Source organism: Spermophilus citellus (genome assembly GCF_964194105.1).
Source record: "Spermophilus citellus genome assembly, chromosome: 11".
Classification (NCBI taxonomy): Eukaryota; Metazoa; Chordata; class Mammalia; order Rodentia; family Sciuridae; genus Spermophilus; species Spermophilus citellus.
The window spans coordinates 49,086,713-49,112,759 of record NC_138192.1 but is presented as its reverse complement, the minus strand read 5'-3'; the positions used below and the strand labels follow the sequence as shown (position 1 = coordinate 49,112,759).

The window sequence follows — 26,047 nt, the reverse complement described above, 5'->3', positions numbered from 1 at the left end:
CTGAGATTTTATGCATGGGAAGTGCACTAACAAAAAACAATAGCATTAGTTTTGAAACTGATTTATCTATTTATACTTTTCTATCTATTTATGATGAAGACAATAGCTCATTCATAACTATACTTCTCTATCTCTATCTACCCTCTGCTACCTAAACAAAACAAAGATGAGACTGAAAAAGAAAAAAAAATCAATCCTACTCTTCAGTGTCTACCATGTAGGTTATGTAAATACAGTTGTCACATTTAAATATCTTTACTCTTTTTTTTTTTTTGCTTGCACATTCTTTAAACCTTCTTTTAAACTGTGAACACTGGTAACAGAATATTATATGACATGAGAAATGGAATGCACCTGGCACTGGTAATTTTAGAAGAAACTAATCTTGATATTTATAACATCATTTAGCAAGCAGAACAGTTTTACCAGGCTTGGAATGTTGATATGAAAAAGTTCATTTAGTTCTTGGACTTTCATTCTCCATTGAAATGTAGTCAAAATTCAGAAAGTCTCCAATCAGCTATTGCATAGCAAACACAAAAGAGCCTACAGGACTCCTCTACTAGTAACTGAGATGAGACAATACCCTTTGATTCACTCTATCGTATTTCATATTAAATTTTTGTTATCCAGCATAGAATCTGAAAAAGAAGAGTTAAACAATAACTCCATACATTAAATAAAGATAGGAAAAATTAGTCAACCATAATATTTTTGACAGTATTTCCTGAAAATAAAGGCCTCACCTAGTATTTACTTATTCTCTTAGCTACTGTGGGTTCATTTCAACTGGATGCATATACATTTTAATTTGAAGTGAATTGGTATGATAATGTCCATAGCACTTGAAGGTTTTGATATTGTAGTCAATAATCTATCAGGTGATCTCACAAAGGCACTTAATTACAATATGAAAGTAATGATTTTGGCTGATTTTCCACTTTGTGGAAAGATTCAGGGTCTAGATAAGCAAACCAACAAATAATTAACCAATATTTTTGGCCTTTTCAAAGTAATAAAATTTGCTCTATTTACAAATAAAATAATTTGATATAAGCCTCCCACTCTTCTCTTCCAACCAATGTACTGTATTCTTTCCTTACACTGAGCCTGAACAACTTGAAATATGAGGAGTTGTGTAACCAGACCAAATTCTCATAGTAATATTTGATTTCTAACAGTTGGGGCTTAAAATAATGTAACAGGGAAATTCTTATACTAAGGAACTCATCTCAATATTTATATTCATAGCTTACACAGAAATATTTACACAGAGGAAAATGATGATACTCATGGAGCTCTGTCAAGAAGAAACCAGCTCACAGAAGCACCAAGGGATGTAATCTGCACATGAGTGTGAATCAAAGCAACACTGAGAGTCTGAACAGCTCACCCTTGCCTAGAGTCATGCTGCAACAGGTATTTGTTTTCTAATCTGTTGCTTATATCTATACTTCCAGTGATTTATAATTAAAGGTCACAATAACATTTTGAAGATAGAAGGAAGACTTAAAGAACACCTTTCCACTAGTGTCCTTATTTGAGAGTGGAAAAAATTTAGACAGAGAAGGACTGAGACGGTGTCTAGGAAGTACTTTCCTCAAGCCTTGGGCTGAGCTGAAGTCAAATGTTCTGTGCTGGTGTGAAGGTTGCCTCACTTGCTCTGTGTGCTACTCTAGGAAGTCTCTTAACCCTGTTAAGAGTAAATTTTCTCAGCTGTAAAAATCTGGTGACCCCTATTTTACAGAGGTATTAGGAATGAGGTAATACCTGGGAAAACCCCATAAACCACAATGTTCTCCACAAATACACTGTAGTGTTGTTCTCCACCTCACTAGGGACTCAGTTTTAGTTCCATTATTGTTACTGCTATTATTTTGCCTTGCCTATCTTACAGGTTAAAAACCATTAAACAGCACAGGGAAATCAGGGGGTAAAATTCCAGCTTTTATAGATAGAAGCCCAGCTGCCAAGGAAAGCATATCCTTTCATCTTAATGTACTTTGAGACTATCTGAAACGGTTAATACAGCTTGGACCCATCTTCTTGTTAAAAAATTTGTCCAAAGGAAGAAAAAAGTAATAATGGTATAAGGAATAATTATGACAGCTGCAAGCTTCCATAGTTGCCTCCACACAGTATTATTATTATTGGAAATGCTATCTGGACAGTACCTGAGTCCATAAAGTATCAGGTGTCCATTTGGCAAGAGAAAAAGGAAGGAATCAGATCAACATTTTATAAGTGGCTTGCATTTTTTTTTGCACCTGTTATTCTACAATTTCTTTCAGTTATATTTCAAAACACTACAGTTGGGATCTCCTTGCCAACCTGAGATGGCATAAGCCTGGATAACAGAACAAAATGTGAGAAGGTCCTTCTGTCTTTAACGCCTGTTCACCAGTGAATCAGCCTCCAATTAATCTGTTTCTTCAGTAGGAGTTTAATAAAAGTCAAGAGCACACATGTTCAGGCTTGTTTAGTATTGAAGCTGTGTTAACATTATCTGTCTAGCCAGGTCAAAAATCCTGTGTAATTAGATGCCAGAAACCATTTTAAAAATTTTAAGGATTTTTCAATTTATTATAAGCAATTGATTATCTGAGATAGGGAAGTTTAAATCTAAAATGGAAGTACAATGAGAGGGATGCTTCTCATTAAATGTTCCAAAGAAAAAAAAGTTTGTTTTGTGGCCAAACTGCACATAAAACTCAATATAGTAGGTTTGTTATTTTCTATCTGTTTATGAACCAGAAAATTCAGGATTGCTCGGCAACTCTTATTTCCATTCCACTGTGTGAGTGATGATCAGAATTGGTCATTTACATTCAATCATACACAGCATTATGTTTGGAGGGAGTGCTTAACCCAGTCATCTGTGCCTATGAACTGAATGTGCCTCAGTGTTTTCTAGAGGAAATCAACAACACTGCAGATGGAAATACAGGTTGGATGTATTTATGACAAGCTGAGGTAGCAAATACAAAGGCACAGAACTGAAAGCTTCTGAGACCCTACCTACACTGCTTATTTTGAGCAGTGACAGAGGCAACAAAGTCCCAAAAAGCCCAATGCTCTTAGAGTTTATGGGAAATGACATTTAACCCATAAGTGACGTGGTACATTAACTTTGCATAAATCACTAAACAGAATCACCTTCACCAGCATCTCTTGAGTCCACCTTGGAATCGTAACTGCTCAGACTGAGGAATATGAAATCTGATTCTTGTTCTTACATTTCAGTGAGGGAAAATGAAATAAAGATGACTCATACACACAGGACTCTTCATGTCACTGTGAAACTTTTTACAGGGAGATTATTTCAAAGATCACCATTCAAGGCAGAAAGCAGATATTTCAAAGAAGAAAGCAGTTAATAGTGATTGTCTATATTCAGCTTTCATATTTCATCTAATTACACAGAATATCATTTCTCCTTTTTTGATAAGTTTAATAATCAATTCATTAAAGATATGACTTTATAGGTACCCATTTCCAATAACTATAGAAGAATTCTCTAAACATTTCAAATGAAGATGAAGCATTGTAAGGTGGATCTGCTCATTAAGAAAAAATTAAATTAGTGAAATTTTATGACCATGATTACTTCCTGTACCATATTGGGTATAATGCATTGTAGAGCCCATTACTGGTTAAGTGTTAGTTTTCATAACATTCTTAATTTTGTTACAACTTTTTATCTATGGAAAAGTAATAATAAAAAAATTTTAAAACCCTCCAGGATCATATTGTATTTCTTTTTAATTTTTGTCTGTAGTCAATATAAGATCCCTATATTTATGGGCTGGGGATGTGGCTCAAGCGGTAGCACGCTCGCCTGGCATGCGTGCGGCCCGGGTTCGATCCTCAGCACCACATACCAACAAAGATGTTGTGTCCGCCGAGAACTAAAAAATAAATATTAAAAAAAAAAATTCTCTCTTTCTCTTTCTCTCTCTCTCTCTCTCTCTCTCTCTCTCTCCTCTCTCACTCTCTCTTTAAAAAAAAATCCCTATATTTCAAATACAGTGGCTACTTTCATATCTTATATTCATTCAGAATATGTTGGATTGAGTGATTTTTAATAAGTTATTAAAAAAATATTTTGAAAGTGTCTGCCTCATGACAAATGATACAAAATCTACTATTTATAAAGTTGCCATAAGGTTTAAAATGTATGTTACCTTGGTCCATATAAGTTTTATTATTATTTTTATTTATCATTATTTTTCACATAAACCAACACTCTGCACAACTACTCTGCATGTGGAGATGAAATGATTGCCAAACCTTGTTTAGACAATTGTCATCTGAGACCCAGTTGTATTTTCTTGCCTAGAGTCTGTATCTACTTCTCTTCCCATATAGGTTGTATTCAAGCTGTCCCAAAGGAGTCTTTTGGCCTTTACTTTTGACAGCATTGAAAATTTCCACAAACTTACCTTCAGGGAATCAGCAAGGACATTTCAGGAATTTCCCACTTCCTCCTTCTAACTTTGGGCAAGTCATAGTCTCACTTTTTCTCATTGTCTCTGTTGTTAAATGTGAGAAATCTTGAGATAATTCATGTATTTCAAAGAGTCATATCCATGAAACAATTGTAATCACTGTATTGAAGGCAGTGTAGCGTGCTCTTGGAATACTGGGTATTGAGGGGTTTCTATTTCTTGGCAGAAAATGCTTTAACTTTTGGGCCTTGATGCACATCTAGAAAAGCAAGAAATATCCCAAAGAATGAGTTATATTCCAGGATATTTTCCTTTAGGATGAAGTTCATGAAACCATTCAGGAGCCTGGAGTTGCCATGGTAAATTAAAGAAAAAAAATTACTTAAATCCCTTTTACTTTACAGTCTTTGCATAGTGCTTATTTTAAACACCAATATGTTCCATTTCATCAAATCATACTCTTCTGGTCTGTCATAACATCATTAAATAATAGTTTCTGTAGTTGCTGTGGCCCAACTGAGTGGGGAACTTAACTTATGAAAACCCATTAAGAGACGATAATATGTTCCTGACTCAAAATGGCCATTAGTTAACACTCCTTGATGTTCTTTAAAATGTAGTCATGACCCAGAGAATAGCCTCTGGATGGGTTCATGAGTCTGTTGATACTCTTTATTAAAAAGTTTTAAAACAATAATGGGAGAAATTTTGGAAAATAAAACAATAAGAATATAACTATCTAGGTTATTTTCATTGCTCTCAAACATAGATGAATAGCAAACTCAGCAAAACATAAACTGAGTATGTAGTATTATTTCACCTTTGTTTTGATGAGGTCATCAGTACACATCTTTGATTTTTGATAAAAATTTTAAGGGACAAATTAACACAGAAGTTGACAGTGTCTAAGATGCAGTGCTGAAGATAAAGAGTTCCACAATATCAATTAATAGAATGTGAGAAAAGCTCATATGTTCCTTGGAACTTTCGTGTTGTGGTTCATATTTTGATTGGAATCATCCTCATCTGTCAGTGTACCCTGCTATGTACCATGTTCTTCAGGACTAACTTGTCATGCTTCTGCCAAAACCATCAGTGGCATCTCATGGGCACATAGTGAACAATGAAACACATTTTGCTCAGCTAATAAGGACCTGAAACACCTGATTTCTGCCTACCTCAGTGGCCTTATGTATTACCATACTCTGCCTTCCTTATTTCATTTCATTCTTTCCATATATATCTTTAGGTTCCTCAAAGATGTCACACTCTCTCCTGCCACAGGGTGTTCCGATGAGATGTTATGGCTGTAATTCTCTCAGACTCTCTTCTCTCTTGTGCTTGCCCACTTATTCTCTTTTCCTAATATATAGATCTCTTCCTTAGGAGAGCATTTTTTGACCCTCCAGAATAGGTACTGCTAAAAATAGTCTTTAACACTATGTCATGTGCTTTAATATGGCAAGAAGATCTTCTGTAGGTAATCACTTGTGTGCTACCACTGTATGCTGCGTTTTTCTCTCTGAAAACATTGGCAGATTTAATTATTGACGCAATACCCTTCTTCCAAGTTTGAACATCAACACTATGATGTCATGAACTGTGTATTGTTCAACACTGAATTTTTAGTTCTAGGTCAGTGTTAGAAGAGAATCTCAAAAATATCTATTGACAAAGTAAATGATCACTCTTGAAATTTCTTTCACCTCCTTGCCTGTTCAAAACCTGTTCAAGTCTTCACATTCAAGCTGAAATGCAATCTTTTTATTGACTTTTCTTCTTCAATTTGAAGTCTTCTTTGATATTCTTATAGTTTAATGACCATCCTTTAATAAATTATAAAACTTTTTAATGTCAACAAGTATATATTATTAAAATTACTGTATTGTTCACATTATATGCTAAAGGTATGTTGAGCTTTTGTTATTTATGTTTGGTTTTGTTCGCAAATTATGGCTGTTAGATGATCCAGTGTCTTTCAGACAAAATACAGCAATTTTCCATTCTTGTTCTTAATACCATCCTATCTTCATACCTCTCTTCTCCCAGAATGATAATTCTTGACCACTTTACAAACATCTTCTTAAGGATATAATACAGTCAGAACTCCTTTATCTTCACCTTGTCACAAAGTGTAGCAAGGAAACCTACCAATCAGTAAGCTGTTTTATCACTCTCTGAAAATACATTTTACAATCCAATGTGGGATATGTACAGTCTCCTCAGCTCTACATATAAAAAAAAACACTTCAAAATGTGAAGTACAATTAACACTTCAAAATGTGAAGTACTATATGGTTCATTGTATTTCATAAATCTACTGAAACATGGCTTCTATTACCTGGGAAACACCTTCATATTTCCATTTCTGTTGTTTTATCTTTATCATTATTATTATAAAAGTACCATATGAGGTTGGTGTCATGGAGGTAATGCATTGATAATACAAAGCCAGGTTTCATCTAGAACCATGCTTACACTGTAAACAATTTTTCTGGCCTTACTACTTTTCCCATGTAACCACAATTACAGTACTAGATCTGTGGTTTTCAGTCTTTTTATTTTTAATTTTTTCAAACTTTCCAATAAGGAAGAAAGTCACTTTTTACTTTTGTTCTCATCTTGGCTGTCACCACCACTTGAGTCACCTTGGACATCTTTCCATGCCTCACAGACTAGCATATTTATGGTTGCTTCCATCTTTAAGTATCTATTAGTTTATTCAAAATGGTAATGAGACTGTAGCTTAAAGTTGTAAGGAAGTTAAGTGTTTGTCACAATGGATGAGCAGAGAAGTCCATTTGAAAGCTCTAATTAAGTTGTCATTGTGTATATTGTGTGCTCATTTAGTGATCACTGTATAGATGCATCAGTAATTAATAATCTCATTTTAAAAAGAGGTGGGGGTTTTTGAAAAGCATTAGATAATGTTTGCTGTCTTCCAACCATAGAAGCAGGTTTAAAGTGACTCTGTTGGGTTCTACCCTCTGGCACATAAGAGTGCCAATATTGACAAAGGTTACTGACAAGCAATGCTTGAAGAATGGACATACTCAGTGGACTGTTCTTCCTACAAGCAGGCTGACTTTACAGTAATAGCAATTTGAAGTGTTTCTGTTTTAATTACATTCAAACTGGGAAGACAGTCCTGTGAAATACACCTCTTTTAATGGCCTTCCCCCAAATATCACTTTGTATTTTTTAAGTACCAATTAAGTAATAACATAAAATTTCTTGAAAATTATCTGGAGAGTTTTTCAAGAGATAAATTATGGATAAATTGCATTCTTATTGGTAATATTAATAATGCCTGTCTAGTGGATAAGTCAATATCAGTGATATAAGTTCCAGTTTAAGGCATAAAATGCAATATTGAATATTTAAATCCCTGGATTATAAAATTTACAATAATCTCAATCTTATAATCTAGGTAAAAGAAAGAGGATGCTAATTTTAGCTATCTATATATTTTAGGCTGCTTTAGCTAGTTTCAATTTTTGATTTTTATTTTCATAAACACAAAACTATATAGGACCAGTGACCTATACAAGAAAACATACTTTAAGTAGTCTCTTTTGAAGAAAGTAACTTATTTGGTAACACAAGTGAAAAAGCTATGATATGTCTGGAAACAGATCCACACTAAATTCTATCCTCTCATTTCCTTCCTTTCTGCTCCTCCTTTTCCTAGATACATATTTAATATATTGTCTATATTTTGAAGCATAACTTGAGTTTTTAAGAATATTTATCTATCAAGATTACCATTCTGAGAGGCACGTGTACATGTATTACTTTAAAAAAAAAAAAAATATATATATATATATATATATATATATATATATATATATATATTTTCTTATTGTTTAATGAAAAAATTCTACATAGATAATGATTTTTGTTGAAAACTTGACTGGTCACCCAGAGGTCAGAATCATATTAAGAAGCTATGTGTGCTATACATAATTTTTCCTATACTCCCCCAAAACCAAAACAGTGAAAAACTCTCAGTAGGTTCATTAGTTTTCTATTTATGCTTCATTAATTCCTCATCCCTCTCTACTTGCTGATTTCATAGCATTACTTCAAGCTGCTGAGGCAACCCCACTCACCCAAAGCTATCCAAAATAAATCTCATTTGTCTTCTGTAAGTAGAGTATACATGTAAATTGTACTGGCAGCTACACGGTATATACTACGGAGACATGCTCATTACTTAACTCTGACTTTCTAGTAGCATGCTCACGTAATACAGGTAGAATTTAGCACTCAATAGAATGTAAAGTGTAATAAGTCTACTAACAAAAATATATCTATTGACAAATATACAATGTACAATAATTCTTCCTTAAAACATTACTATATAACTTTCTATTTATATTTTATACATATTTAAAATATAATGTATATGATAGTCATATTTAAATTTTTCTTGAAATTATTTGAAAATAATAGCCTCAAACAATCTATGTAATCTCAGAGAATAAAAATCTTGGAAAAGTATAATTGTGACTTTCCCACATTTTCTCATAAGACCTGCATAAAGTAATGGATAGAAGTTACTTTGGAAACTGACCACTCAGAGCCTGATAAGTTTCTGTGGGCTCCTGTTACCTAATTCATTTCTGTCATCTTTTTCTGAAGCCAATGGACCTCTATTTTACCCTCAGGAATCTCTTGGATAGCCTGTGTGTTAGTTTCTAATAATACATTCCTGTTTGTGACCTGAAGTTCCACAAGAATAACCTTTCCCAGGTTCCAATGACAACATGATAAATGTCTTAGATCCGTGGTAATTATTTTTGAAATGTGAATTAAGGCAATGTTTGCTCATGATTTCTCTTAAAAAAAAAAAGGAAATATACAATTTCAGTTTACTGTTGTTCTAGAAAACCCCATGGGTCTTCTTCGGCTATTCCAAATCTTCCTTTTCTTAGGAAGGAGTATCCTGCTCTGAAAGCAATGGTGGGAATGAAATTCTGTAACTTCTGACAGCCATGTGGTCAAGGGCAGTTGAGCGCCAAGCAATTGTGTTCATGAGGTGGCAGGAAAAGGAACTGGTTGCAGTGTATGATTTTCTTTTGTAACTTTATAATTAGGAGTCAATTGAGTTAAGTGCTTGCTTAATAATTGGCCTCCAGACTGAAGGCAGGCTCCCCAAAACCAGGAAAATAAAAACTGGTATTGTGCTGCCTAGCATGTTTAGAACAGGGTAGAAATCAGATCTCGCCTCACATAATGGCATAAATGTTTCTCTGTGGTTGCATCTAACAAAGGTATCACATGGGTATAAATCAACAAGGGTAAAGTATTTCACTACAGTTAATTATCCTGAGTTATCCCAAGAAACTAGGTTTTATTCTGTAATCTGTTAGGAAATCTGCTGTTCCAGTCCTAAATCCTTTTCTCTGCCAGGTGATTATCAACTACATTTTTGTACAGGAGAGAATTAATGCCACATACTGCCTAAGCGGCTTTGAAGGTAAAAAGGCCTGGACCTGTAATAACTTTTGTGCAGGGTATTGATTCAGAGGACGTGAGGGAGCCCATAGTCACAGGGGTTTCTGGGGGCTTTCTAAGCCCTTCTCTACCTTTTATATTCTACCACATTCCACCTCCACTGTGAACTCTCGCATTAACTCTCCACAGGAGACCCCAGGTAACTCTGCACTGGTGTCGCCACAGACTGAGTAAAACCCTAGGTCAAAAGCTGGCCCCACAATGAAATCTGATTTTCAAGCCAGCAACAATCAATACGGCTTTAAAATTTGATAACAAGGAACTTTGGCAGAAAATAATCACGGTTGCTGTAAAAGGCAGAGGCAAATTTTCTTCCAAGTATGTAGTTTGTTCTTTAACTTTAGTTTGGTGCTTTGGTGAGAATATTTAGTTGTCTGTGCATGCATGTGTGTGTGCGTGTGTGTGTATGTGTGTCTTTTCCCTGGATGCACTTGCACATATCTATGGGGGGATCTGAAGACTTTGTTGGAAACAGTAAGCACACTTGGCTGAGGGTTGGGGGTAAAGAGGGAGAAAATGAAGGGAGGGGGAACCAGAGAGCTGGGTAGAGCATATCCTGCTCCATGAATTTATTCAAAAGCATTTCAATCTGCGTGCACATCTTCATCACTTCAGCGATAATTAAATCTCAGCATCACAGGTGATGTCCTCACGCAGTCTCTTTCCCTGGTTCCCACTGGGCCAATGAAGCAGGCCTCCCCGTGAGGCCTGTTAGCACAGATCAGGTGGTAATGTGGAGGGACAGATGAGCTTTAGCTGACAGATGGCAAGATGACCTGGAAAACCTGCCCCCTTTTCTAGGATCAGGCAGCAGCTGACAGGTATTATTTCATAAAATAACGTCTAAAAGGAATCGCCAGGGTCTTCGCATTAATCTGAGGCTGCAACCAGCCATGTAACGTTTATGTCAGAACAAATCTGTCTCTATGCAGGAGAGGGAAAGTGGTTTTTGATGAAGTTGTTCATAAATTTTAATATAATATGCCTGATGGTGTCAGATATAGTCTCATATCTCTTTTATATTTAAAGGCTCTAGTGAAACATAGAAATATTCAATCTTCAACAAGCTACTTTTAAATAACTAAAAAGTTAACCAAGGATACCTTACTGCCTCTCTCCTCCTCTCTCTCTTTTGTATTTTCAATAAAGAACGGGTTCATCTGAGCTCCCTGTTTTTAAATGAAAATGATTTCAATGCCATGGAAAGCTTTTTGCCTGAGGTACCAAACAAAAGGAGTGGGGCTATTGCAAAGTTGCTTTTATGGAAAACTTGTTTTCTGGAAAGGAGGAAACTTGCCCAAACCCACAAGTAAACAGCAACGGCAGGAAGCCCCTGTCTTCTACATACATAAATAATATTTCACAACTTCTGGTGGGAAAAAAAAATCAACTACTGACTGGTTGGCAGAGATAACCCTTTCATTAAATGAGCTCTCCAGGCACCTGACATTTGAAGGTTTCAGCCCAAATGAATATGTGGGGAATTCTACCACCTGGATGGGGTTTGGCTTTGTCTGCCCCATGTGTATTTCCCAAAAGAATGGTGTAGCAGGGTACAACCTAAGCCTCCATTTGCATTTTACCTACTAAATAGCAAACTCACTTTAGCTTTAGATGTGCAAACTAATATTTCAGCATCAAACTTTCTAAACCTGCCAGGGAAAATGCTGCCATCTTTCTGTTTATTTGATTGTTAGGAAACAGGGAGAAACATTTATTGTGATTGTGTTTAAAGAGGGAACAGTTTCTCGTCTGTAGACCTTTTTACATTGTAAGATCGCCTCTTTAAGTGCCTTCAAGGATAATCATGAAGTGAATTCATGAGCATAACAGACGCACAAGTAACCTGGAGAGACGTGTATTAACAGAGATGGAACCATCTCCATACACCTCATAATCACATTTTCACCTGCCCATCTGGTACAGGCCTGGGCTTATTAATAAATGTACCAGTTATAGAAGCCTGCCATTTTTGTGTTTCAACACATACTGAATATTATCTGTAAAAAAGAATAGTGGCTTTGGAGAAAAAAAAGACAAACATAAATATCAAGATGTTTCTTTTAAAAATTTAAATTATGGAGGCCTATGAGACAATTTCACAGTCTACCTAGAGACTTTTTAAGGACTATGTAGTCTGAAGTCCCCTAAATTACTAGTCTGCCAAAACTTTTTTTGGAAGTAAATTCTCTATTTGACGTGCCATAAAATGTACTAAAAATTCAAGTGTCTTCATGCAGATATTTATATTTTCATTATAACATAATTGAATTAAACCTTTAAATAGTTAAAAATGGCTCTGGCCTTTGTGAAAATTCTGATTGTTTACTCAATATTAAACATGCAAGCAAATTATAAATAGATAAAATGAGTATATAATTTAGATCTAATCATCAATCATTGTAGAAATACAATTAACTGTAACCATTAGGATGGTTGCTTGATTACTTTAAAAAGTGAACTGAGGAATCCTAGAATCAGAGATACATTATACCTATCTAAGTCTATAAGTTAAGTTTAAAACACACACACACACACACACACACACACACACACACACATATATATATAATATATATTTTACTTGCCAACATTTTTGTGTAGGGCTGAAGCCTTTCTTTGCATGAGTCTTGAAGGTTGGGGGTTTGTACTCTCTTCTACAAATCTATTTATAACTTAATGATTATAATTTCTATTTTTTCTTTCTTTAGAGTTAAAAATTCAATAATCCATACAAACTAAACTAAATGCAGATTCCTTCTAGACCTTGTTTTTTTCCAGTTTTTCACAGATGTCTTGCCCATACCCAATTTGGAACAATTCCTTATAGCACTGCCTTTATCCAGTCTTCCAAAGCATTCGACTTTGGTTTCCATACAAACAGCATTTTCCTTTCTTTGTGCATTCTTATTTCATCAATTCATATAATATTGAATTAAATTATGTATTGTATACATACAAATAATGTGAATAATTTGAAGGACAAATGAAAAGATTTCTTATTAATACCCCAATTAACACTTAGGCACAAAATAATACAGGAAGATCAAAAAGTAGACCATCAGCTGTGAGAATTTACACTCTGGTGTAGGCATCAGTACATGTGACAAAAGTAAGGGGAAAGTACAGCTAAACTTGGAGGCACTTGAGTGAGACCATCTAAGAGATCTTTGGAATATTTGTTTCTTTTGTGTGTGCTTTCTCCCACACTTCAAGATAAGGATAGTGGCAAGGATGAACAGCACCAGCTAAGAACCCAATGATTTTCCCACTTTCATGGTAAGAATCAGTGGATTTTCCTCCAAGATTTAATTCTGTATTCTATTATTTTTATTCAATGGTTTCTCACAAAGCCTGGTCCATACATAAAAATTAGTAGTTTATTAGATAGCTCTTTACCTGCTCTGTTTGTACATTTCTTCATTTGTAAAATGTCAAATCCCAGCTTATTTTTATGAATTTAATGGATTACTATATGCAAAGGACATAGAAGAGGGCCTGATCCACAGTGTAAAATTAACGTCTGTGTTATCAAAATTATTGCCTCTCAGCTTTTATTTATTTGACTTTTTAAGGGATCCATTCATTAAAGATAACATCTAATAATAAAAAGGAGATTCCTGAGTTGCCACTTACACATCTGGACCAACTGTAGCTGCCAAACTGTAGCTACCTTTTAATAAGCATTAAGAATACTTTCATTCAATATTCATTAATGGTCCTAAATTTCCTTAGTTGAATTATTGAACTTCAACTACTACAAAAATGTGCAATTTTCATGTTATTCCTTTTTATCCCCCCACTCACTGATTGACGTTTTCTAAATCTTCCTGGTACAAATATTATATCATATAGCAAAGTAGTAAGATTATTATATATGGCTGGGCCCTGTTATGTATATGCTTTGTTATGGATGTTTGTATTCTGAAATTGATGCCCTCCATAAACAATTTTGTAAGTGATTCTGAACATTTTGAACAAAGAACACCTACATAAGTAGATTATCCTGCATTGTGTGTGTGCATATGAATGTATGTCTGCTATTAACTTTTATTTAGGACATAGGGAAAAATAAAATATAAGAATTTCAGTGTATCCCTTAAAGATATTTTCAAGATTTTTCCACCAGAAGACAGACCTATTATTTATTCATACTTTCTTTTCTCAAACCTTGTTTTAGGAAGAACTGATTTTTTTCAAGTTAAGATGTACTTTCTTTTTTTTTTTTTCTTTTCATTGGCTATTGCAAGAATTTAATCCCTTTGTTTAAAAAGCACGCTCTAAATTAAAAATAAAAAAACCCTCACTTTTGATATCTGGCTTATTTAACTAGAGCAGAGAGAAAATACAGCATATTCAGTGATATTATTTAGATTTTTAACAGTTATTTTTCTTCCTTGAAAAAAAAAAAACATGGCCATTCTTTGTCCACTTCATAATGTCCTACCTAACAACACACAGATGATCTATTGACTGTGTTGGTGGCTGGGTTGTTTCAGGCTGATATACACCTTCAGTGGAATTCATCTACATTGATAATGTGAATTACATCATGTGTTTTTGAGGAAACACATTCGTTTTTTATGCTTGATCATAAACTGGACTATGACAATGATTAGAGTTAAATACAAACACTAAGAAGTCCCAAGAAATAATAGAGAAGAAGTATTTATTTATGTAGTTCAAAGCATTAGCACTATGTCCTACTGACAAACATGACAACTGGAGGCTGTGATGGTCCTTTAACTGGTGTTAAGAAATCTGTCTTCTCTGGTTATTCTAATATTAATACAAAAATTAATTGGAAAATCTAGGTGTCAATATTACCTAAGAAATCCATATGTTCTCAACCAATTCTATTTTGCTTGAGTAGTTCTTTTCATTTAGGGCAAATAATTGGCTTTAGCATAGGAGAATGATAGGGTACTTCAAAGATGTTCCACCAGCTTGGTGTCTCAAAGTTGGGAAGTTATCTTCCAGGCTAGAGGATGATAACAGTGAGTGGTTCATGATTTGGGAAAGGAAACTATTATTGTAATTCCACCTCTGTTAGTACAAAAAAAAAAATGAAGACACATCTTGAATACATTCCAGTAATTTTAGTAATTGGTATGCACTTTGGTGAAATGTCTGCTAGTAGGAGTGTCCAGAAAAAAGCCGTTCCATAGTTTATAGAAAAATTATCAAAACATATGCCTTCACTTATATATTTGACTATCATTTTGATGAAATAAAGTTGTTTTTTAACTTCAGCATAGCCAAATGATCTTGTGTTGAGAAATATAGTCAAGTTGATAGAAAAGACTTTAGTAAACTTTCTTTTGGTTGAAACTTCTCTACCAATCTATTTGGCTTGTTTTCATGAGTTGTGCATATAATCTGATGTTCTCAATCATTGTAAATAACTGCACACACACCTGAAGTGGTCCAGCGTTAGACAGATACTTCTCTACTCTTTGTGCTGTTAGAAACATGTGGTTGACTTCTGTGAGCTCTATGCTTTTGCTGTGGTTCATATGAAAAACTAAGATTGCTAGATTTCTGAAGTAGTCATCAATTTTACATGGTGAATTTATGAAGTTTCTTTCCAGGTAAAATACAATGATAGCCTACGGCTTCTATCAAATGCTTGACACTATTGGCCTTTGTAAAATGAAACAAAATCTCTTTCTCTACAAAGACATGTCTTTTTCAATTTTCAAAAAAAAAAAAAGATATTAGGGGAGAAGTTTTCTTGTGTGAAGAGTGTTGAAGCATGTTTTCATAATGGGATAAGATCTATACAGAAAGGTTAGTTTAATTCTTTTTGGAGGCAGAGACAGCAATGGATGGCCTTTCAAGGGGACTTTGATTGTGCGTTTCCTCACAAATACATCCAGATGATAGCATACAACAGAAGGACACTTCAAATATGGGTGATTCCTGAATGACGCCAAGAAAAGAGACAGCTATTTTGGAGAATCCAAATCTCTTTTCAAATTTCACTTATGCAGGTGGGTTATATTCCCCTACTATGTACTTAGCAACATATTTTTTTTTTAAACTCTAAAACACATAGGCCTTTTTGCCTGAGTTAAATTTGTTTCCTTAGCTGGTAAAGCTTTTCCTTTCCATATGGTCAGGATAGCTAATTTAGTTTGTCTCTGAGGTGGCCAACATTATAGTGTGGTATCATAGAATGTAAAAATAAAAGAAGGTATGAAAACCTTATTCTAAAAATGAAATAAAAACAGATGGGACATACGTTTCTAACGTATTTAATTTGCATCGTCTTTTTCTCCTTTTAAAGTTCTTGTGGACCAATCTTGCAAAAAGGCAAAACAAACCCTAAACACTCTAGTTCCATGCCAGCAAGCTGCCAGGCTGATCTTTTTATCTCCATCAACTCCATGAAAAACCAACTAAAAGGAAAAAAAAATCAACAGGCATGTGTTTAAATGTCCTGAAATTTTTAAAATAAAAAATTTAAATAAAATTCTTGCAATGTTTTTCACTTACAGTCAAATGATTTCCAAGTGGAGGAATAGTCATCTGCAAGATTGAATTACCCCCAGGAAACCTAATGATGGTTTTTCTCAACCTGACAAGAATGGTACAGACTTTAAAGGGTACCCCAGAGGAGCATTCAGGTAGCTATACATTTTAGTTTTTTCTCTAATACCTGTCCCTAACTTAGACCTGTTTTAAATAATTTATCACTCATTCCAAGTCATCTTATAAGTTTGCCCAGCATCTTGAGTGTGTCATACTTTCCCAGCATACCTTGTTTAGTAACTCACTACATAAATACTCTGTGGTCTAGCACCAGTGACCAAGTAAGAGTAGCTAGGCCTGTGTGATGTCAAAGCAAATGGATTGCAAGGCTTCATAATTTAGGCACACAATTACTGGTTTTGTCTGAACAACTGACATACATATTTTCCCCTTATAGATTCTTAAATCAACAAAAATTCAAATCAATTTATGGAAGAATTGCTTTAGAACTATGAGGACCTGTCTCAATATGTACTATGTATCATGAACTATTTTGTATACTTCCACATTTGACAGAGTTGCTTTTAACAAAGTACCAAGATAGATGGTTTGAATCTGACATAGGGTTATAGTAGCATACAAATGTAAGAGATTTGCAAATATAAATTGGATGTAAAAACATTTTGATTGTATTAGTAACTTCAAAAATACTTTATTTATTGATAGGTAGTCTTAATCTTTAATAATGATACACCCAAATAAATGTAATATCATATAGTTCTTAGTTAAATAAGTCAAGATATCTGTTCAATTTTCTTTCCTCAACTTTCTAGAAGCAAGTGAAAATGTTAATAGAGGTGACAATGACAATTATAAGTTATTTATCATTGAAGGAAAACTTTGATGGCATCATAGGCAGATATTCCAATACTTATGACTTAAAACTGCTCCATTCAAATATGTTCTCTCTTAACAGAATTTTAAAAGATTTTATTGATTACTAGAACAGGGCATTAAACTTGTAGATTGATAAGTTTCCTTAGTAACCTCTGCAACCTTGATATATGCCTAAGTAATAAAATTGGAGAAGAAAAACCCACAGCTGGTGTTAGTAATACTTGATCATTTTGTTTCTCACAGAGCTCAATAGCTTAGTTTGTCTTTCTCAAGTTAGGTTGTTTACCAAACAGATTTTACTTAGTACATTAAAGAACTACTTATAGACTATTGTTTGAATTAGTGGCTTAATCAAATGATTTTGGAAGAGCATTTTGCATCTGATTATGCTTTTTCCATGGAAACTCTGAAACCAACCAGGCAAATGAACAGTGTAGAAAAGTCACAGAGGAGAAACAGCCACCAGCACACACCTTTAGCCTTGCAGTATCCTTGGAAGTGCCAAAGGCTCAGACTTTCTTTTGGAAACACTGGATGAGAAAGATTCTGCTGTTAGTGGGACGTTTCTGTTTTTGCTTTATGTCCCTCTTCCTAAAAAGGTATGTTGTAGTCCCAACCCCCAGTACCTCAGAATGCTATCTTACTTGGAAACAGGATCTTTACAGAGGTAATTATATTAAAATGAGGTAAATAGGGGAAGCCCAAGCCAATCTGATCTGGTGTCTTTATGAAAAGGGGACATTTGGACACAGAGAAAAATATACCCAGAGGTAAGATGATGTTAAGACATATAGGGAGATGTGATAATGAAAGCAGAGGTTTGAGTCATGCAGCTACACAAAAAGGAATGCCCAAAATTGTTAGCAATTCTTCAGAAACTAGAAGAGGCAAAGGAGGACTCTTTCAGGCTTTAGAGGGAGGATAGGCCTGGAAACCTTGATTTGGGACTTCTAGCCTCCTGAATTATGAGGGAAAAAGTTTCACATGTTTTCATTCAACCATTTGTGATCTTTTGTTAGAGCAGCCCTAATAAACTAGTTCAGGAACAGAAAGTAGTGGCATGAAGACTAGTACAGGAAGGAAGGAAGGAAGGAAGGAAGGAAGGAAGGAAGGAAGGGAGGGAGGGAGGGAGGGAGGGAAGGAAAGAGTCTCAAGAGAAGTGAACTGCCCAGATGTGAATTGTGAATGTTTTGAAAAATTGAAAAAAGAAACAATAAAGGTAGCGAGTAAAAAATAAAATCTAATGTCTGAGTTTGAAAGTCACCTCTTATTTTCCCTCATAACCATCATCTATTGTTAGTATTAGTATTGCTAACATTACAGGCATTTTAGATTGTTGCATAGAGGGAAATAATCAATTGCTAGGAAACACCAGGCTATAGAAACGCAGTTAAGGGCTGCATTGATAGTGATATCAGTTAGTTTCAGGGAAAATCATGTAAGAAAAGAAGAGGATGGTCATAGTCTACAGTGAGAGGTTGTCTATAAATCACTGTGTAAACACCCAGGAACTGCTCACCCAAAGTCAAGAACCAGTCAAGCAGTACCAGCTGTAAAAATGGAAGTATGCAGGAAGTGGAGGATTCCTCCAACATCTGTTGGGGCCATTAAAAATGAAAAGTAAATCCAAACTGGCAATATAAGAGATTTATTTTTCTACATTAACCCTGGCAGGAACTGCCAATTTTTTTTCAATCTTTTGCCACACAAGTACCTTTCAAGGGGCACAAGAATCAGCGCCAACTGCAAAAGCAGCAATGGGTGGAAAAATCAGGATTAAGACAATTTAATATTGATGGCAAGCATCCAATAAGATGAGGGTAAAGAAGGGAATACGAGAAGTCAAAGCTGGTGCAAATGCGTCAACATTTCCCTGGAAAATATAATCCTCTGGGGAGAATATAAATCTGAAGTGCACCTTAAAATCACAGCAGAGCCAAACAACCCTTTGTAGGCATTATCATACTTTGCAAAATAAAAAAAAATGAATGAAGATATCATTATGTTATAAACTAGACTTGTTTTAAATAAATGCAAACTACCTTCAACAATAATCAGGTGTTTTCACATGATTTCATACTCTTGAGACACACCATTTCATGCTCTTGAGACATCACTCCCACAGGAAGCTACAGCTTCCTTAACACAGAGTAAATGCTTACCTGTTTTTCATGAACATTGTTAAGGGAGGCCAGTTTCTTGAATTGTTCCAACAATTTACAAGCTACACTTGTCTTATGAATTAGATAATGTGCTAAATTTTCCAATTTCTCCTCTTCTCTCTTTCCTTGATTTTCAATTCTATTTGCTAACACTGGTGTAAATTTTGCATCCCACATCATGAGCCCACAAATTTGTTAATCTGTAATTGGCATCTTAGAGTTTAAAGATGGAAAGACATCATTTACTTTAAGGACTTCATTTCATTCATATGCAAGGAAGCAACCGAACAATTTAACCAGGGTGAACATAAATAGTAGTTCTGTATATGGCCATTGGTCATCAAGAGCCTTGGATCAAATATTTTTCTATTATTGCTAGATTATGATAATAACATTTTTCATCATATTAAGACAACTTAGTATAATCACCCAAACTGGAAGACTCTTGATGGTGAAAAGTTTGCTAGGACAGTAGGGGTGGAGCAGGATTATGCCTGACAAATTGCATTTATGGTCACCTATATTGTCAGAATTATACTGACCTCAGAAGAGCTTAAGTGAGAATTGAACAAAACAATGCACACAAGAATCCAGTCATCAAATCAGGGGTAGTTATTATTATTAGTAGTAATAATTTTCCCATGGTCAGTCCAAATGTTAGGAAGAAAGACAGGAAAGGAAACCACAGAATGCAAATATACTCTCTGCATGGTTACTTTAAACAGAGCAGAGAAAGCAGGAGACTAATAAGAAGCAGAGTACTAACATATCATTATAATATATTAGTACTCTTTATTAATCTACCTAATCTATTTTGTTTACACTACAAGATGCATATTCAATTCTCCAATTAGATTAGAGCTGCTTGAGAGCTATAACCACAGGTCTGATGTATTTATCTTCATTGCTTCCTTCACCATTTTCTTAGTAAAGTGCCTGGTACAACACTAAGCACAAAGTCAGTACTTACAAAAATGGGCGATTTTTGTTATTCTTGCTTTATTCCCCTGCCTATATTGGGTTACAAAAAAAGCATCCAGATCCTGGTAGAATACATATCTGCGTAGTGGATATTGAATATGAACCTCTTTAAAATTTACCTATTTATATGGATTTCCTTCAATTTTTCTTTGAATAAATGCAGACATTCCTTTTTTTCTTAAGCATTTTGCTCTCTAAAGTTGAAACTTGTCTTTGTGTAAGACAAAACCAATAAAGATTCAAATTAGGAAATTTGGTTTGTTTTTCAGGAAACTAAAAGAGAGACTATATAAACTATGCCAATGAAACTGACTATATACTGGCTATATATATGGTGTATGGAAAATACCACACTAGTAGTCAGTATGGATCATTTCACTGAATTCCACTGTAGCAATTGATCAGACACAACAGGAAAAATTTATGCCTGAAGGATGATTTCCTCATCGGGTTTGGCACAGACTGAGTTCTCCACCCTCACTACTATTTTCTGTTAGTTCTGAATATGGGAGGCTTTGATACACATAAGACAATCATCTCTCCTTTTAATCAACACATATTTTGAAATTTAGAGTTCTAAAACAAGTCATTGGAGGTGCTCAGGATGGAAAATTTTTAGATTCCCCATTCTGCTAAAAACCCTACTTCATGGTTCTAAGGTTATGTGTACCACCAAATAATGTACCTGTTCCTGTTAATATTTTCATTTCTTCAATTTAATAACTTTATCATTTATCTATAGTACTTCTGTATAGTCACTTTCAATACTTCAGAGATTGATTATTTGGTCTGTGGATATAATTCAAACCTTTAACCTCTCTATTTCCCTCAAGAAATCTGACTTTAGGACATTTCTTCTCTCTGGAGTCTCTGCTAGAGGTGACAGCAGATGGAGAAAGATAAAGCACATCAATCACTATTTACACTTTTAGAACTTGTAGGGGATGAGAGCTAGCTAAAATGATACTCTAGTGATTTCAGGTTTTCATTGAGTTTTGTTTTGAGAGTACAAATATGCTTTTCCCTGAGGTATTAAAAGTGAGTTTTATAAACTAGTGCTGTTATCAGAAAGAGAATTCAGAACAGGAAGGATAATGGGTTTGATCCAATATATTCCCATTATGGATATATAACTGGGAATTGACCCCAATATGCCAAGAGGTAATATGGATACATAATATTAGCCTTAATGCCAGAAGAGATTTATAGAAGAGTGCTTTTATTTCTTAAAGTTTTAAAAATACTTTAGCATTTGTTTAATAAACTGGTTCATATCTCCAGATTCAAGAAGCTTTGAACTTCCAATCACCTGCAAGTTATTTCTAAAAGATCTTAGAAATTGTGCCTTGTGGCTTTATTTTCACATATGCTAATCACATTAGCCACAATTATTAGATCACCTGCTTTGCTGAATTGAAACATATCTCCAAAAGTCACACATCCAAGTCCATGGTCAGGGTAGCTTTCAGCATTTTGATAAATCTCAGTGAACATAATCTTCATTTATTATTTTTTCTGCATTTATCTCCAAAGACTATTTCTAAAGTCAGAATTATCTACTCAATAAGTGTGAACACATACTGAGTATATTAAAATAATTATTGTTTAAATGGAAATAATATTTTGCTTGTTTACTATAAGGGGAAAAAGGAAGCAGCAAGATATTTAAACTATGTATAAAAAGGCATTTTATAAACACCATTTGAGAAATTAACCTTTGAGAAATGTACTGAAAAGACTGGAACATCATAAAGGACTGAAATGTACTAAAATCAAGAATGGATAAATTCTAATGCAATACCTATGTGCTATAATGCTCTATACTTCTAACACATTGCTAATTTAGTGTTGTAAATTAACATTTAAAAACTCTAGTTCAAACATCTTGAACATTGTATTTGCTATATTAAAGTTATTTATAAAATTTATAAAATTAAAGCTATTTATAAAATTTTATAGCTACTTATTTCTCAGAAAAATATTTATAAACTTAGAACTTTCATAGTCTAAAGTTAGTGAAAAAATTGGAAAATAAAATTACCTTTAGGATCCCCATTTAGAAAATAAAGATACATATGTAAAGAAAAATAAAAGTAGAAAGAATATGAGTAGTATAATTATGTAATATATTTTAAAAAAAGATAATTTGGAAACTATCATTTGTTCTGTTTTCTCCAACTTTTTTTTCTGAAATTGTCATGTTTTATAAAATAATATTTTCCTAATCACAGAAAGGATAAGATTGCCAAAAATGTGCCAATAATTTTTTCTTCAATTTTCTAGAAAAAAGGAGTGTCTTTAAAAAATCATCTTAATTGGAAAAAAACTAAATGATAATTAAAGTTTCTTCATGCTCTAAACTTCTATTGTAGTGTGTGTAACTTCATTATGTAAGTATTGGTTGTATATATTTCTTAAAGTACTTATTCTTTTAGGATTGAATTTTGCACAAATGTTTCAAGATAAATTTTATTAAAATTGTTCTGTCTTTGAAAAAAGTAGCAAGTGATTACTGATCAAGTGATTTATTAGATGTAGGAGGAAGTAGTTCTTGATGCCATTTGTAAATAAAATCCAAAATGTGTACTTCCTCCATGAAAGTGCAAAGTATTATTTTAGTGGCAGACAAATGGATTGATGTTCTTATGTTTTACTTACAAAGCAAAATATTTAAAAGGGATTACAAGTAAGTATTTACCATTACCAACAATACAAAACATAGTATTAGGGCTTGACAATCTTGCCTTTATGCATATATGCATAATCTAAGGAGGAAGGAAAGAGTGCTTCTGAGAGTGAAAAAGTATGTTTGATCAAATTAAATATGTAGCATCTCAAAATATACAACCAAAGCTAAGTCAGGCTTATCTTATTTTTTGTAAGCTCAGAAAGAAATATAAAAGCAAGAAACTAACAGAAGTTGGGATAAATTAAATATTAAATTAAAATATTTATTTAATAAAAATATTAAAATATTATCAGATTATTTCTGGCATTTTATATAGTATATACTTTAAAAGTAATCCAATTGATATCAGAGTTTTCTAATTCTTAGTGTTAGTTCCCATGGTACATTTTAATTTCTGACATTTATTCTATGTATTCTAACTCTTACCACATGCATATATACTGTATACCTGAAGTTAATGAATATAAATTTGCTTAGCCAATGGTGCAGTAAACCTACTTTCTGGTCAGGATCATGATTTTGGAAGCTTTGTTCACTACATTAACTTCACACAAACCCAACAGAGGAAACTCAATAAATGAATTCTATCAATGAGAATTGATAGACTTGAACATCATTCAGGAAATATCATCGTTGACAGCCTCTAAACAATCTAAGTCAATTAAAATCTATGTTAATATAACACTAACAACAGAACACTTTGGCAACAAGACAATATAGTGAATTAACTTTCCTGGTTAGCTCAGGATAAATAAAAACTTTTTTTTTTATCTTTGTATTTAAATGGCCCTTAGTTGGGCAGAGTGGCTCATTTTTGTAGTCCTACTTATCCAGGAGGCTGAACCAGGAGAATAACTTGAGTTCACAGGTTGGAAACCAGTCTGGGAAACAGTAAGACCTGGCCCCACAAATGTTTTAAGTGATGTCTCTCTCCACTTTTAGCATTCTAGACAGTTGCATAATGGAATATAACAATTATGTTAAGAAAATTACAGTACATATCAGTCATGACTATACACATCAAATCTCATTGTAACCAATGGGAAATATTGAGGTTGATATTTTAATAAGACAACAAAGTCATATGCACTTTAGAACATACTGAATATGTTTGGTTTTTTCATTTGTTTTTCTCTTGATATAATAAATTATAATTAAGTAATCATTCATATTTTGCAATGCTAGAGATCAAACTCAGGGCCTCCTGCATGATATGCAAGTACTCTACCACTGTGCTACACAACCAATCCTGCATGATAAAATTTTTAATATGATCTTGATCAGTAGTCACTTGCTACCTTTTCCTTAAAGAGGGTTTGCTTTTCTATTCAGCACCCCTATCTCCAATTACCCACCACCAAGCAAAGTAAAATCCATTTAATGACTGGAATAATTAGGGTCTCAGTTGCCGTTTCATTGTTGTTAGCTTTTTGGACAAACTCTTTAGAGTCATAGTGTTGACACAAATTTTCATACCGATGGCAATATTACCAGTGAGTTGCTTTCCTTACCTTAAAATCTATGCAATATCCATTTTTTAAAATTTAAAAGTAGCATCTTCAATTTTCCCAGGGTAGCCTAAGATTACATTTCTAAGCCACTGGAGCTTTCAGGGAGGCCATGTCTTTATGCATGTCACCATTAGATACTCTTGCACTGTTGTTCTAACACCTAGTGAGCTGCACAGTTTCCCCCAACATTCCACATATGCAGGAGAGTATATTTTTCTTAGCTTATAAGTGCTTGGCAGAACTCTGATTCCCAAGGTACTTGGGCTATGTTGTTTTGAATTTTCATCACCAATCAGATTACTTACTTTCAGGCCATAAAAGTCACAGAAGAGAATTTGGGAAATTTACATTTAATAAGGCTCTGGGGAAGAATGGCAGGATGAGAGTTGAAGAGGGGAGCAGAGATCATTTCTGCAGTTCAGCAGGTAGAGAGTTCTGATTCTAGAAAAATGCTAGTAATACAGTTATTAATAGTAATATAATTTAGTGTATTCACATTGGATATAAATGTTAATATGAAACAAGCCCTTGTGTTTTAAAAACTATAAACTGTGCATTATGTCTCTACTGGTCTTGTCAGAAAATTATAGAATCCATTTTAAGATCCACATTTATGACATCCAGTCAAATTTCCTTTCTGTCTAACCTGTTGTTTTTTCATTGCTTTATTTTACAAATTCAGATTTCTCTGGTAACTTCTTCTCATAGTGAAGTTGTGACAGCTTTTTATTTTGTCACACATTAACTGTATTAAATGCTGAGTATAAAATGAAAAGGGCATTAGATTTGTCCTGAAAAACTCATTTTTTATGGTTGAAAAGAACAACTCTTTCAATAAATAGCTACCACAACAAAAGGGTTGGTCTTCTAGTAGTGATGTGCAAAAATTATTCTTGCAGCCCTAAGAAGAACCAAAGAATGAATCATTTCTGTACAGGATCAGGCTGGGAGAGTCAGCAGTGGGAAAGACGTAAGATGGGAAGTTAGTAAGACAGATATCTATACTAATGAGCCCAAAAGTGGTGGATGGAATTGAAAGTGGCACATTCAAGTCAAAACACCCATTAATTCACTTATAGTATTCTTATATCCATTTTCTTTCAAACTAGGAAATGAGCAATATGTTCCCTTTTAGGAAATACATTCCTTTTTACCCACTTTACTTTTATTTAAACCTTTATCATGGCTTTCATCCACTTACTTTAGAAAGCCCTTTGCCAACTGTTTGAGAAGTAACAAAATTACAATAACAGTCACATGTGAGTAACAGGAGAATTTTACCTCATAGACATACAACATTCAGGATTTATTGCTGTGGACCTGTTTCTAATAGCTGACCATAATTCTAATGACAGTTTAGCCTCA

At 34.0% G+C, this 26,047-nt stretch overlaps 1 protein-coding gene and 1 long non-coding RNA gene across 2 annotated transcripts in view; one reads left to right on the top strand and one right to left on the bottom strand.

Moving 5' to 3' along the window:
• The window catches only part of LOC308631119, a 44,071-nt gene extending 27,474 nt beyond the window's left edge, over nt 1-16,597 (top strand). Inside the window, exons 2-3 of the long non-coding RNA XR_014018113.1 lie at nt 1,252-1,419; nt 16,469-16,597. This is a non-coding gene — a long non-coding RNA (uncharacterized lncRNA). The remainder of the gene's footprint in view (nt 1-1,251; nt 1,420-16,468) is intronic.
• The window catches only part of ARHGAP15 (Rho GTPase activating protein 15), a 616,251-nt gene that overhangs the window by 351,307 nt on the left and 238,897 nt on the right, over nt 1-26,047 (bottom strand). The gene's annotated exons all lie outside the window — the stretch shown is intronic.